Genomic DNA, 13,817 nt, shown 5'->3' with positions numbered 1-13,817 from the left:
AGGCTTGTGAAAAAGAACAGACATACCAAAGATAGGGGTGAAAAGTAAGAAAGAGAGGAACACAGGAGCAACATAGGCAACTACAATGATCACAGTTGGCACGTATCACATAGGATTTATTAAGAGAATTCTGAAACTATGAATGCATACTTCCTCTGTCATTATTATTATAATGTGAATCATTTAATTACGTACTTCTATTAAAAATCTGTCATTGCAGAGGGAGCCAAGAAGACCCAATGGGGAAAAGATAGTTTCTTCAAATGGTGCTGGGAAAACTGGAGAAACACATGCAGAGGAATAAAATTGGAGCCCTATCTCACATCACTCATAAAAATTAACTCAAAATGGATCAAAGACTTAAACATAAGACTTGATACCATAAGACTCCTAGAAGAAAAATAGGGAAAAAGCTCATCAGTATCGGTCTTGGCAATTTTTTGGATATGATGCCAAAAACTCAAAAAAAGCAAAAATCAACAAATGGGACTACATCAATGCCTATCAACGATGAATGGATAAAAACTGAAAAGCTTCCGCACAGCAAAAGAAACAATTAACAAAATGAAAGGCAGCCTACAAAATGGGAGACAATTTTTGCAAAGCATATATTGGATAAGTGGTTAATATCCAAAATATATAAAGAACTTATACCGCTTAATAACAACAACAAAAAAAACAATCTGATTAAAAAATGGGCAAAAGAACTAAATAGACATATTTCCAAAGAGGACATCAAAATGGCCAACAGGTACATAAGAAGATGCTCAACATCACTAACCATCAGGGAAATGCAAGTAAAAACCACAAGGAGATATCACTTCACGCCTGTCATAATTGCTATCATCAAGAAGACAAGAGACAACAGGTGCTAGTGAGGATGTGGTGAAAAGTGAACACTTGTACACTGTTGGTGGGAATGTAAACTAGTCCAACCACCAAGGAAAACAATATGAATCTTTCTCAAAAATTTGAAAATAGATCTACCATACAATCCAGCAATTCTACTTCTGGGTATATACTCAAAAGAAATGAAAACAGGAGTTTGACAAGGTATATACACTCCCATGTTTATCATAGCATTATTCACAGTAGGCAAGGTATGGAAACAACCCAAATGCCTATCAATGATGAATGGATAAAAAAGAGGTGGTATAGGGGCTGGTCCAGTGGCGTAGCGGTTAAGTGCTCACGCTCTGCTTTGGTGGCTTGGGGTCCGCAGGTTTGGATCCCCAGCTCACACTGAGGCACTGCTTGTCAAGCCATGCTGTGGCGGAGTCCCATATAAAGTAGAGGAAGATGAGCATGGATGTTAGCCCAGAGCCAACTGTCCTCAGCAAAAAGAGGAGGATTGGCATCAGATGTTAGCTCAGGGCTAATCTTCCTCACCAAAAAAAAAGAGGTGGTATATATACACAACGGAATATTATTTGCCCATGAGAAAGGGGGATATGATGCCATTTGCAACAACATGGATGAATCTTGAGCACATTATACTGAGTGAGGTAAGTCAGACAGAGAAAACAAGTACACTATGACATCACTTATATATGAAATCTAAAAGTGTCCAACCTGTAAAAACACATACACACACACACACACACACACAGAGTAAAATGGTGGTTATCAGGGGATGGGGGGTGGGGGGATAAAACTGATGATTTTTAAAAGTACAAACTTGTAATGAGTACTAAATAAGTTGTAGAGATCCAATGTACAGTATTGAATACAGACAATAATATTGTATTGTGAGTATGTAATATAAATATCATTACAATGGCAACAATATTACAATATGTAAATTTATCAAAGTAACATGATGCACACTCTAAATTTACACAATGTTACATGTCAAATTTATCCAATTAAAATAAAAAAGACAGTCTCCCAAATTATAAAAACTCCAGGCCATGCAAAACCTGAAAAAAAAAATCTGTCATTGCGAAATAAGCTTTAATTATAAAATACGTGTAGATGAATCCCTCGGCTGGAAGAAAGGGGAATGCCTCCCCTTTATAGCTAATCAACAGAATCTAATGCTTTTCTCTCTTTTTTTCTAGTCAACGTATTCTAAGATCCTCAACAATATCACTCCCTTATGTGGTTGAATAAAAAATGATGGTAACTTGATTGTTCTGGCTTCTTGCTTTCCCATTTCTGTGTAATCTTGTAAAAAGTAACTTCTTCTGACAGCTCTGCTGGGAGGCATAGAAAACTAAATAAAGGAAGAGGACGAGAAAACTTACAGGCATAGAAAGCTTTGACATTTTGCAAAGAGGTTGGAAATTTAGCTGCACAATTCTGTGTGCAACAAAATAGGCTTATTCTATTTGAGGCTGTAGAGAGAGTGAGGAAAAACCGTCACTGTGGATAACCAGTGATCCCAGTAAAGGACTAAGAGATATGTGGTTAGTCTGCTCCTTTATTGCTCTGTTCTATGAGCTTCAGCCTCTGCTAGAAAACTAAATTGTGAACGCTGACCTACTGCTTAAGATTTTGTAAGAAATGTCTATTGACTATGAAGACCTCTGCAATAAAGTAATGTTGTTCCAGCACCTAGTCTGTGATATTACTATTATTATAATTGCTATTATTAACTACATAACACTAAAATTTGCTTTCCTGTTAAAAAACAAAAAGAGATCACCTACTTCCTGGACCATTTCTCTTGATTTTTTTTCTGGATATAAGATGTATCTGTCCACGGCTTACTCTATTACCACCTAGTTTACAGGGATCTAACTTGTGGAAAATTTAAAAACTCTGCTTGTCTTTATTTTTTTTTTAACTTTTGTTTATATCATTATTCATTACCCCATATATCAGAGTGTGACCTTGATGATGAAGAAGAAAAAATCTAAGAGGACAAAGTTGCTTTTCAAAAATCATTTTTTGAAGGATAACGGTGAAAGTTTTCTTTAAGATGATTTATGAAATCTAGACATCTAACAGAATAGTTATTAGCAGAAAAATCCCTCCAAAGCACTTCCACAAATTTGTATTCACATACTAAAGAAAACTGAAACTTGTTTAAAATTATGAACAATTTCTTAGGTAATAATATACTTGGCACTAGGACACAGGGCTCTAACCTCTCAGAAAGATGGCTTTGTCTACCTGACCATTGACTTACCAGAAGGAACAATACTTCTGAAAGCCAGCATGATAATGACAGCTAGTCTGTCTTGGTTCAGCAGCACCTCATTGAACAGTTTATATTTCTAAGGTATGTTTAGGCAAGTTCTGTAGCTTCCAGTAGATATTAACATGTAACCCATAAACTCAAAAATCCTTGTGTGTTTGACTTTTGCGCTCCTGATGCTTACACACCAACGAACCATCTGATTTTGAAGATTTCTTTTTATGCAAGGAGGTTATCACTCAAGCTTTGATGGTTCAAGGTATTCTGTCATCATTAATAAATTTCCCATAGCTTGTTGTAGACTACTTGTTACTTTTTATTTCTTAAACTTTATCCATTCAATGGAGATTTGGCCTCTAAAGTGGGTTAGCATAATAGACAAAATTTGATATCTCACCATAAGGCCATATTAAGACAACTTCTTCCTTGTGACATACCTCTCAGAAATTAAAAAAAAAATAAAAACCTCGTGTGTCAAAGAGCACATATTTGCTTGAAGCCTAAGATGGCTATATAATTTATTATTTAACCTGGAACCTTTAGAGAGTAATGGGAGGCATTATGAAGAATTACACTAGGACAACAAGCACAAGTCAGGGATTTTTTTAATGGGGAAAAAAAAGGAAAAAATAGAAAATCATGTCCAATATTGAGAGTTACATGTATAGCACACAATTAAAATTAGAGAAAGTACCTGATACTAAAATTTTATAATTTTTCCCTAGAAATATGTGCTACACAATAACTTAGATGTTTTGTGTTTGCTCAATATGTGCTGTCATTTATTCCACTTATAAATACTTTGTTATGACCATTAATCAATGAAAAAATGAGTGGACTAAGAATTGCTGAGTTGTTAACTCAGGCTGAACCTCCAGCTGTGCCAGTCACTCAATGTAAGGTGTGCCATGTTGAGCATCGGTGCTACCAACAGTAGTAATTAACATTACCACTGTATATAATAGTTACTATTTATTGAGGGATTACATGTCTAGAGCATAGTGCTAAGTATGCTACATACATTATCTCATTTTATCCCAAAACTCTGAGAGGAAGACATTATTATGCCCATTTTATAGATGGGCAAACTGAAGCCAAGAGCAATTATAAACTACCTCAGGGCCCATAGTTAATGTTCAGAACTGATTCATGTACAAGTCCTTCTGATATTAAAGTCTCTGTGAGTCATTTTTTCTAGAGCATAGCTTCTCAATTTATTAGTCTAATACAAATAGATAGGAGTAGACAATCTCTAAGGACTTCAGTATTAGAATTCAATAACCCACTTTCTATTTAGGACATGCTGGCACAACATCTTTGATCTATACTTTTACAAACACAGAAAAGAAATCTCAACCACTTCTTTTAATAGAGCGAAAATGGACTTAAATTTTCCAGCAATGTTTGATTTTGGATATAGCCAGAATGATGAAATGTTTCATTCAGTAAACTGACAGCTTAGACAGATGCTATTTATGAAAAGAGCAAACAATTAACTTAATTTAGACTGTGGAGGGATAAACATTATTATAACATATAGACATAGTGCCTTTAGGGATCCCTTAAGTGTTGCTTTGAGTTTACTTTGTTTTTAAAATGATAAAATTCTCTGTCATTTTAAATCATTTTAGGGGAATATTTTATAGAGAATAAAACAAAATGCTATACTGTTATTATTCAGATGGTATTGTTATTCCTTGACTGCTGATAATATAATGGAATTAATGAGGCTATCGTTTTTGTTTTTGCTTTTTTTCACTTTCTATTGTCGTTTTATTCAGCTTTACATCTGGAAACTTCCCTATTTGAGAATCTTCATTATTTTACATGGTCTTGTGTAATTTAATTCCTTTAACAAATATATACTCATTGGCGTTCCATCCTAGGCACTGTTCTACATGTTGGAGAACCGCAGTAAACAAAACAACCAAAAAACCTGCCTTCACAGAACTTATATTCTAATTAAGAAATGCTCAGTTTTTAATAATAATTGTGTATACAATTTTATTAACCAGAAGTTTTATCTTCTCCATAAAATCTTTCTTGAGAAATCCAGATCATATTCTCTCTTTACTTCTAAACATTTACATATCATTTGAATTAGAACATTTAAATATGCTGATTTTACATTTTTCTTAGACACAAATCTTAACTTTCCAGCCAAATAAACTCCATGAGGACGAGACTATGTATTTAAACTTTATACCTTCTCTAGCGGTGAACATCATTGTATGTGCCTCTTTATATTCAAACGTGTTTCTTTGGCATCGGTATCTTAACATTGAGTTGAAAGATAGGTGCATTTCAATTGTAATACTAACAACTGACCTCCAATAATGCTACACAAATTCCCACCAACAATTTATGAGCACTCATTTTCTCTCACCATGACTATCAGTAGATATTAACAAGCTCTTATTTTTTCCTAATATTATGAGAAAAGAATCTCATTTTAATTTACATTTCCCTAATTACTTTTCAAGTTTTAAAAGGAATTTTTATTTCTTCCATGAATTTCTATTTTTATCCTTCCTCTTTTTCTGTGTGAGTGCTTTGTGCTTTACTTGTTGATTTAAAGAAATCTTTATTCATTTTGGACATTAACTCTCTGAATTGTATGTTGTAAAGGTTGCTCATAGTTTGTGACTTGCATATTTAGTGACTTGCATAAACATATGTAGTTTATGCTATGAATGCAATGATGTTTTCAAAAGATCTGTTAACCATCCCTTCCATTAAATCACAGTTCATATTCAAAGCATTATAGGACAAAACAATTTATTTTATGTGTATGTTCAGATTAAAGGGTTCCCATGATATATTTTTTAGAATTATTTGTCCCTTTTTAGAATTACCTGAAATCTATTCTTTAGGGTAAACATCCCACTTCACAGATGAGATAAAGGAAGAACTTCTTTCTAGCCTAAAGAAAATTTAATTACAGATACATACCCCTAATAGTTGCCCTCCAAACTGGGTAGCATCTTGTCGCACCTCCACTTAGGCCCAATTGTCAATATAACATTTTAAGAATTCTATTATGCAATATATTTCAAGGAATTGTTATATTTTAGGAAACCCAAAAACTACTGGCTTCTTTGACAATGCATTTTCCAAATCAAATTGCTACACCCTTTTCCCCTTCCAAAGCTGTCCTGCCCAAGTGGTCAGGAGAGTGTCTCTATCATGGATTATCATGGATAGTTCTCTGTCCTTCTGTGCTAACTCCCTATTGATTCAATTCCATACACTATTACAATTAAAATCCACTTTTTTTGTGTCCACACAGGCTGGAGCACTACTTCCACACCAAAGCCCACCCTGCCTCGGTTTTCATCTAGGAAATGACAAGAATGGGCCAAGCCAGGCTCTGCATATGTTACCTGATTGTTAACACGGTGTGGCTTGTGTTGCTTCCCAAAACCGATCCCAACTCATGTTTTCTCTTCTCTTCTCTCTTTTCTTTTTCTTTTTATCACAAACAACCCAATCTGTGACTCATGACTTCCCATATAACACTGACCAAGCAATGAAAATTCAAGTGCTACAGTAGTCTACAAATAAGAGCCAAGCAGGGCCACAAGAGCTCCAGTAAAGAAAACACAGAAGAGCCAGATACACTACACAGCATCTCTCCTACATGCTTATTTAAATCTCTTTTTTTTTACTGTATTAAAATACCCACTTGTATATCTTATGTATCTAGAAGGTTGACCACAACTCCACTCTTGGACTCATATAATTTGTGTTGGTCACTTTATGTACTTTTGGAGACAATATTGGAAACTTGTGTGGGCAAAATAACTAACTTTTAGCACATACTTTACGTGAAAATTTGTGTTTTTGTTTCAACGCTGTAGCTTATTTTACATACTGGGAATGTTTCAATTGATATTAATCGTTGTTTCCTCTTGATGCTCTAATTGTCGAAATTTGTCCAGTAAAAGCCCTCTTTTCAGGCTGATCAACTTGTCCATTTGATCTCTAACTCAGAAATTACTGAGTCTCCCTGTTTCTGAAAACAAAATGTTCCAGGATGATCTTTATTTTTCGTGTGCCAAGATATGGGACCAATTATTCTCCAAGTGGCTGTCAAATGAGAGTGTTAGAGATCCAAATCTAAGCACTAGTGAAGCATAAATCCTGATGTTAGGCAAGTGACCTTAGAAGAAGGAAAACTTAAATCACTTTAGTAATGAAGTGAGAAATCCTTTTTTATTGTAAAGATCATGAGTTCAGGATTATGAGTTCATGTTGATGTTTCAATTTGACCTTTATTTTAAAAATTCCCTTTTTACTTGATCTAACATGAATTTTTAAAAATAATCTTTCCTGTTTAGAACTAACATTTTATAACTGTACATGCTACATATTGTTACACTAAATCATGTTATCAAATTACGATACTGAACCCTAATTTTCACAGTGCAATTTTAGTTGCTTTTTCACTCTCTTTTCCAATATTTCTGGAATTGATTCAAAATTGTATAGGTCCTGATGATCTTTGTCATCTGTATCACCTGAGAACATCACCAACTGTCTGGGATCACACACACATACATACACACACACACACACACACACACACACACTCTCACAGCCTCTACTTCTCCCATAGGAACAATTCTAAGAAATCATAAGGCATGGAATATATAACACTACTAAAAAGAATCCCCCCACACTGAACATTAAAAAACTTACTAATGAAAAGCAGAGAAATATAGACCAGTATTGGCTCCCAAGGCTTTGTTTGAAATCCCAATGTAGCTTTGTCTAATTTAGTCCCACTATTTAAGTTCATTTTTGTCATTATTTCCTTTGTTTATACCATTAGTTAGTACCATTGTTTATTTTTTGTTGCATACCATTTGGTTCTGAACTTCCTTTAATATAGACATGTACTCCTTTTTTTGTTACTACCTGAGAGACTCTCAAACTATTCAAGAGTATCATAAAATATACTTAAGTTAATATCAAGAATTATAAACATATTCATGCATATGTATATGGATATACTATATACTATAATTTTAAAACTGCCACTAAGTAAGTTACACAAAATAAATTCTGTAGGTCCATTTCCAACTTCCGATGTTGCATTCTGTGGGAGTGTCACACACCTTAGAGATGACAGACGCTAAAACTAAACTAAATAATCATTAAAAGGTTTTCCCACTTCAGACTCCTCTGGAACTATCCAGTTTCATCCATTGAAACTCCTTCCAGATTCTTCCAGTCATGAAGCTATTTCCGCGTTTCCACCCATTACAAAAGCTGGGAAACTCTAGTGTTGTAGTATTGTCTGTACCGACACCGTCCCAGCAGAGCGGCATTCTCAGCTGGGCTGGCCAAGCTCTCTTAGTGTCTAGAGTATGACATTAACTCTCCACTGCTTGTTCAGCTGAGCTGCTAACTTCCTATTTAATTCCTAGTAGCTGTTAGGGACAGACACTACACTGAACCACAGATGTGTTACAAAAGCAAAACGAGTTTAAGAAACTCGCCCAAGTTCACTCAGCTAGGAAGTAAATAGCAGCCTACACTTGTCTCTGCTCTGCGGTTGTATCACAGGCTTCAAAAGGTAAAGAAAATTTGGAGATCGTCTTAGAGATGATACCGAAAGTGGCTCACCTACCTTGTTAGGATCTTCTAGTTCCCAGCTCAGCGGCAAAGTGCCCAGCTCAGCGGCATTTGCCTACGCCGTGTGGTGGGAGTCACTTGAGAAGAGATTGCTGAAAGCATAATAATCAAAACTTGAGTGGTGAAAAAGAAAATGTTGAAAATCAAGTGTGAGATTCCTCACAAGAGAAAGGAAAGCATAGAAAGAATCAAGAGACTATATTCTAATATAATATGGTATCATAGTTTTTAACTCTTCTTTAAAACTTTTATTATTACTTAAATCTATCATCTATCTATCATCACATATCTATATTTTATATTATGAAATGATTTTCTAAATCTTTAAATCTTTTTCAAAATGTACTTTTAAGCATATTGCACATGCTGTTCCCTCTTTCACGGCTCTCTTCATGACAGCTACTTATTTTCCTTTACCAGAGAAGCTTTGCTTGTTACCCTACCTATTTCTCTAACTCTGATTTCAAAGAAGCTTATATTCCATAGGATATTTGACTTTGCCATACAGATAAGAAATAAGTTTTCATTTGAAGAAAAAACTTTCTTTAACAGCCTCCAAGATCAAATAAGGCTGGTTCCTGATTCATCTTGATGTTCTCAGGCAGAATAGAGTGATTTCATATTTAGTGCTTGATGTTCCTGTTGGGATATATTAAAATGCAGTAATACACCATTTGTTCTTTGAGCATACTATTGGAAAATTTTATTTATGAGGCCCTGGGGATTAACAAGACTTTCAGAATTCGCGGTGACATGCCAAGTGCCCTCTGAGTTGCCAGAAAAATAAAGTCCAATTTTGGCTTATGATCAGAACAAACTTTCTCAGAGTTCCATTAGACATAGATGACAACCTTCTTACAGAAGACAATGAAGGCCCGCCCCTGGAGGTTTAATGGGTAACAGCGGACCAACGCTAGATAACATGAACAGCAATTTGTAGAAGAAAAAACATGTGTCAATAAAATCAAAGAACTGCATCAATATAATTGTTAATATCATAAATTATTTTAATAAAAGTTTAGTATTCACACAAAAATGCAAGGTGCTTTTTCATAGTAACTTGAATTTTCACAAATCACACTTCCTTGCATAATGAGGAGGTCCAATGTTGTTAAAGTTTTCTGAGATGTATTTACCATAATTCTTCAACCAATAATGTGTCACAGGACTTGATAATGAGTTTGCACCAAAAGGACATCTGTGTGGTCATAAAACATTTTTTTCTAGAAATTGAAATTTTCAAAGCTCAAAGGTAGCCCTTTTTAAGGACCGTTACGTGAATAACACTGCTTGGCTAGTCTTGCCCTTTAAACAGACGATAATATCAAGAGGTTGATATCTCCAAGAGTGCTTGGAGAGTTCTTCTGACTTGCTCATCACTAAATAAATGCTAGTTGAACTGAACTAAAAATCAAGTTCACTACATTAGTATCCATTCTGGGTAGTGCAGTCTCTAAGGTACAAAACTTTCAATAAGCACTGTTCAATAGCGAAATGTAATTAAAGGATAACTCCGTTTTTACTAGATCTCATCAAGATCATTAAAGGAATACAAATATATGACACTACTGTTCCTGTTATCTATTGTTGCATAATAAACCACCTCAAGATCGCTGGCATAAAAAACAGTTGTTTGATTATGCTCACAGATTTGTGGATCAGGAATTGAGATGGGGCAAAGTAAGGATGGTTTGTGCCTGCTCCACAATGACTTGGCCTTCAGTTGGCTTTGGGCTAGAAGCTTCTTCATTCTCATATCTGATACCCGGGCCGGAATGACTCGAAGTCTGGGCCCAGCTGAGATTGTCAACTGGGGCACCAAGTTGCTACCTTTCTATGTACTTGGGTTGCTCATAATATGACAGCCAGGTTCTGAGGGGGAGCACCTGGGAACTGAGCAAGAGAAACAGGTGGAAGCTGCCTAGACTTTTCTGACCTCCACAGTCACAGAGCACCCCTTCCATTGTGCTCTGCTGGTCAGACAGCAGTCGTAAGGCTGTCCAGATTCCGGAGGAGTGAACACGTCTCCCCTCTTGACGAGGAAACGTCAAGTTCACATTTTAGAAAAGCATGTGAGATGTGAGAATTTGCAGCTTTCTTTGGAAAATGTCATTTAACACAACTACATATTCTCTTTCTTCTCTCAGCTATTTCTCACAGATCCTTTAGTTGCTCCACTTCCCTATTCCTCATGAAAAAATCTCGTGGGCACCCCCGTGTCAGCCTGACATTCTCTTTTTCTCCTAATTGCTTTCTCTTTGTCAACATTTTAGTGTGTAGATCATTTCAACCTCTAAGCCTAAATTATTCTCAGTTTTTTTCTACTCTTTAGAGTTGTGAATCCTTTTCCTCATTTTTCTTTTTTTTCAATTTACAGCATTGAAAACCAAAGAATCTAGCTAAAGTGGCGAACATTATCATATTCAGTGGTGGGAAGGGAGGGAAGGACAAGAAACTGAATAATCAAATCCTCTATGGCATACAGGAAAATGGAAAATATTCCTGGGAACAAAGATGTCAGTGTTAGCACTCACTGCCCACTCAACACTGCCTGCTTTCTCCTGCCCAAGGCAAGACTTCAGTGGTACCAGCCACCTACATCTTTCTTCATCATGCCTGAACAAAGCACTGGGTCATCTCCATCTCCTTACTCAGCCCTCTTACTCTCTGTGGTAAAGTTACTTTATGCCACCACCCTGCCACACTAAGAACTAGTCTTTAGGGGAAGTCTCCAGCCATGTTTTCAACCTGGCTTTATTCTAACTAGGACATCACTTGTCACTTAACTGGGATCTTTATTTGAGAGGCAACCATGAGTCAATTGCTGCTTCCTAAGTCCATAAGAGGTCTAAACTATATGAGGGTATTCTATTATCCAATGGCTGATAATATCACCTCCTCTTATTCCTAAGACTTGATAACCTTAATTAACAAAAAGAGTTTAAGGACCTCCTAGTGCTACTGATGCAGTCAGTGCTTATTATCTGCTGTCTGAAAAGTGTCCTGACACAACTTTGACTTAACTGCTTATGAATCTCCAAGTCTCTCCTTTCTGTTCCTCAGCAGATGGGCTATTGAAACACAGTATGGCTCCCTAGACACTGTCTATGGTTAGGGATTCAACACCCACGTCGCAATCACTGACTACCCTGCATATATTCATTCTAAAGCACGCAGTGATGTCTACATTTCTGCCTTTAGTTCCAACAATAACCTTGAGAGCAAGTACTTACTTCTAAAGTCACATATAAATATGGGTATTTCTCTGAATCTGAGCCTATCCATCCTTACACCATCAATAATACAACCTGCCCTAGGTCCAATTCAGCACTCTTACATATGGCATTTGATACAGTATTTTCTGAAAATATACCTGGATATTGGTAGTAATTAGCCACTTCCAGTGGCTCTAAAGCCAAATTATCGTGAATCCCACAGCATAGCCAAATCCTTAGTGTTAGCATTGGCCTGTAAATCTGAGTAAAAATCTAAAATATATCTAAGTAAATTAGATATAAACTTCCTCTCTCTGTGGAAAAAAGACTACAGTATCTCAAGGAAAATTGATATTGGGAAGTTGGCTGAATGCAGGAAGGACTTAATTAATTTTCAGCTCATCATGTTAGGAGGAAGTGTTTTGGTCTTATTCAATTTAGCAAACTTACACAGTGCTGCATAGATGTGACCTTCTTGATAATACATCTAGCCCTGAATAGCACATTTTCCTAGAAATCAAACATGCCACCACATGACCCAGCAATTGTACTCCTGTAATCCCAGAGAAATGAAAACTTATATTCACACAAAAACAAGTGCCTGAATGTTTATAGTTTCATTCATAATATTTAAAAACTGGAAAGAATCCAGATGTCCTTCAATCAGTGAATGGTAAAGCAAACTGTGGTACATCCATAACATAGAATACTACTCAGCAATAAATACGAATGAACTATTAATACATGCAACAACCTAGATGAATCTTTACAGAATGACATTGAGTGAAAAAAAGCCAGTTTTCAAAGGTGATATACTTTATAATTCCATTATATAACATTCTTCAAAGACAAAATTATAAAAATGGAGAAGAGATTACTGGTTACCAGAAATTCAAAAGGAAGTAGGGATAGGAGGCAGGTGGGTTTGGCTATAAAAGGGCAACAGGGGATCTTGTGGCAATGGGATTGTTTTGTATCCTGACAGTGTCAGTGTCAACAACGTTGATGGAAGCTGGGTGGGTCAAGGATACACGGGCCCTCTCTGTATTAATTTTTAATGCTGCCTGTAAATTTATATTTATCTCAAAATTAAGAATTTAATTAAAAAGAGTGAGAGATTTAAGACAATAGTATTATCTATATATAATATGTGATAATATGGACCCTATTTGGATTGTGATTTGGTCGTTGTGTATGTATGTGAGAGAGAGAGAGGGAAATGGAGAACCAGGGATGACTTAAACTAACTAGGTATTTGATGACATTAAGGTATTTTTATAATTTTTAAGTGTGTTAATAATACCATAGTTTTTTTAAAAGCTCTTAAGTTGTATTGATACTTGCACATTAAATTATATGATGTCTTGCATTCATTTCAAAATAACCTAAAGAAAGGGAGAGTATGAGGGGGAACTAGATTGGCCATTAGTTGATAATTGATGAAGTAGGGTGATAAGTATAGACTGTTTATTATGTTACTTTTCTTAATTTCATATATAGTTGGAATTTTTCATAATTAAAAGTAAAAAAAAATAGACCTAGACACATGACAGTGAATCTCTGAAATATATTTTCATAAATCTTAAAAGCAGTCAAACAAAAGACAAATCACTTACAAAGGAATTATAATTATACTGAGAATAGTATGCATTGTAAAATTCTAAGGATACTAGCAATAGAGTTATAACTTTTAAGGTAGGGAAGGGAAAAATGGCAAAAGGGAAAAAATTCAATGCAAGAGAAGGCAGGAAAAGGCAGGGGAGGGGAAGGCAGAGAAACTGTAGGACAAATAAAAAACACAAATTAAATGGTAATATAGG

The 13,817-nt window shown here is 35.5% G+C and overlaps 1 long non-coding RNA gene across 1 annotated transcript in view; it reads right to left on the bottom strand.

The window, feature by feature from the left end:
* Positions 1-13,817, bottom strand: part of LOC147914543 (uncharacterized) — a 487,630-nt gene that overhangs the window by 24,115 nt on the left and 449,698 nt on the right. The window contains exon 2 of the long non-coding RNA XR_015555268.1: positions 8,778-8,874. This is a non-coding gene — a long non-coding RNA (uncharacterized LOC147914543). The remainder of the gene's footprint in view (positions 1-8,777; positions 8,875-13,817) is intronic.

Source organism: Ceratotherium simum, chromosome 19 (assembly GCF_057802395.1).
Source record: "Ceratotherium simum simum isolate JZ-2026a chromosome 19, ASM5780239v1, whole genome shotgun sequence".
NCBI lineage: Eukaryota > Metazoa > Chordata > Mammalia > Perissodactyla > Rhinocerotidae > Ceratotherium > Ceratotherium simum.
This window is presented reverse-complemented; position numbering and strand designations above follow the sequence as displayed.